The following is a 2,908-nucleotide window of genomic DNA, read 5'->3' as shown; positions in this document are numbered from 1 at the left end:
AGTTTGTAAAGAATGTAAAGACAAACCAAACAATAAAGTCTCTTGTTAGAGCAGTAATCTGAAGTGCTCCATAAGTTAATGCTTTTATTGACAAGGCAGATATGAACTAACATTCTGCTATCACAATCATTCTGTGCCCTTCAAAACCAAATAACATTATAATTCTGTCCCAGAGCAGAGAACTTCCCTCTAAAACACAGAAAAACAATCTCTATGGATATTTTTGTTCCCATCCTAAACAAATTTTGCCATTTGTAAACATATTTCTATTGTGCGTTGTGTTGACATTTACATTTTCTTTTAAAATAACATTTACTATGAAGTAATAAACATCCAGTGCCCTCATTTGACCAAAGCATTCTCTCTATTCTTCAGGGTTTCCTTGCCCAGCTTATCAGGAATTTACTGAGCATATCTGGGCATTGGGCCACCTCTCCAGCACCCTGAAATCCTTTTAATAGTCACTTCAAATCCTTTCTTTAAGCATTTGGCTGAAAGTGCACTTCCAGCGGTGCTTGAACTTAATCTCTAAATGCTGAGCCAATCACAAGGCTGGAGAAAGTTGAAGTGTAGAGTTGAATAGCCAATTAACACAGCCCTGCATGCTGATGAACCCTGCAGAACGAGTTCGTCTTTTACTGAACCACAATGAAAAGCATGTCCATCTAATAAGAACCTGCTCACACAGCAGTTTCCACTATACCTACATCAGGAGTTATATTCAACTAATACTATCATTATTTATTATTATATGGGAATCAAATCAAGGCCATAAAACTTTCATTGACTTTTTATAAAGACCCCTTTGATCCCCAAAAGGGAGAACGAAAATAAATGTCAACTGATTAAAGTGCTAATAAATTAAATGAATCAAAATTGCTTGCATATGTATATCTGAGAAAAGCCCCCAAATTTATTATATAAATACATAATTAAAATGCCAAAAGTTAAAAAAAGAAAAAAAAAAAAAAACCCTGACACCATGTCTTGATGAAGTAACAGTGAATGATATATTGCTTGGGATTTGGAATTATGTCTCTGTGTATCGGATGACAAAAAAATATTCCTATCAAAGCATAATGCACTTTCCAGTCAGCTTTTTTGGGATCTCTTGGTATCAGTTTTATGTGCTGATTCTCTGAATTGCCTCATGGACACAAATTATCATCAGAATATTTGCCCCGATAACATTCCTCATCATCACTATAATCTCATTTATATCTGCTGCGGTGATTATTGATTTGTAAAGAGCGTAAAATTGTGCCTCTTTCAGTATTTGACACAATCTGGGCAACACAAAACAGGACTGAATGAGTTTCAATTTCTAGAGAGAGAGTGATTAAGCTCAGTCCCATAGTCCTGGCTAAAAAAAAATATGAACTTTGTAAAGAACCAACAATGGAGGCCTGTGAGATAAAATTTCAACAGACTTTCTACAAAAATAAAAATTTCTGTACTTTTTGCAGCATTTATGCAATGGTGTGACATCCTCTGCCAGCTTGTAAAACTCCACGAAGTAAACATTCAAAGAGCCTGCTAACCGCATTCTGTTAGCTTTCTGGATTTACTGTAACCACTGTTTGCTATGTCATTTGTATGCCGTCCCTCTGATGGACTATTCTTGGCCTGTTTCCTTTTTCTCTCCACTGCACTAATGTCTAAAGATAGCTCATGAAAATCTGTCTTTTTCTACATGAACTCTGGAGGTTTTGTGAAAAAAAAAAAAAAAAAAAAAAAAAAAATCATAATACATTGTATCGTTGTATTTTTCCATATGGCAAAATAAATATATAAATGAATAAATGAATAAATTCTGTTCTAAATTTATGTTGTAAACAAGATGTATTTGTTTTGCTCTGAAACAAGTAATAGATTAATAAGACCAAAGATTGCCCATTTGAAATACCCCAAATTAATTACATTTTTAACCATTATCTACATGAGAGCCAGCGGCAAATACCTGAAGCACTGGCTGAGATTAAGCTGTTCTCTGCGGGTACACGAGCATCGAATGCCGGCTGATGGCCTGGAGCTCGCATATGCAAAAGCGTCAAAACAAATAGTTAAATAGGATTAAATATGATTAAATATGAGTCACATATTTCCAGTCTAAACAACTAAAAAAACCCTTAAAACTACAGTTCGTGGTACATCAAGTGTAGTATTTGTAAAAAAAAAAAAAAAAACGGTGGATTTCGCTTCAGGCTTCAAGCTTTTCAAACTGTGAAAAGGTAGGAGTGCTGTTATCACTAGAATATTGCACGGTTCCCAGCCAATCAGATTTGAGAACCAGAAAGAACCGTTGTATACTATATATATATATATATATATGTGTGTGTGTGTGTGTGTGTGTGTGTGTGTGTAACCAGCATTTAACATTTACATTTTTAAACAGTGCTAATAGATAAAGATCTGTCAGTAAGGCTTCTCAGTTTGGACGTCTGTAATATGGCAGTACGGTCCCCTGCTGCTAGGTGGCTGTTATGTGTTGAATTTTGGGCCCCACGGTGTGACAGCAAATGATATAAGGAGACAGAGAGAAAGCCAGTTTCTATTCACATCCAGCAGAGGCATTACCATATCTTAAACAGCACATCCAAAATGCCCTGACCACCTGTAGATGAATCTTTTTTTCTGCCTTCTGATTATTTCCTAATAAAGTAGAATGTGAAAGGCCAGGGCTGATGATATGTGAGGAAAATCTGTGTGTCCTCAGAGCTAAAGAGAAATGCATAAGTCCAGCACACTCCACACATGCATTGTGCTGCAGGACAGAGCGTGGTCTGCCTGTAGAAGTGTCTGCAAGGGGGGTGGGCTGCAGGGGTGCCGCCCACTACGCAGCAGTTGGCTGTAGCTGGGAGGGGGGTGGGGCTTATGGTGGACAGGGGAAACCAGTGGGAGGTGGGTG

The sequence above is a fragment of the Megalobrama amblycephala genome, linkage group LG10 (assembly GCF_018812025.1).
Source record: "Megalobrama amblycephala isolate DHTTF-2021 linkage group LG10, ASM1881202v1, whole genome shotgun sequence".
In the NCBI taxonomy this organism is placed as follows: Eukaryota; Metazoa; Chordata; class Actinopteri; order Cypriniformes; family Xenocyprididae; genus Megalobrama; species Megalobrama amblycephala.
This window is presented reverse-complemented; position numbering follows the sequence as displayed.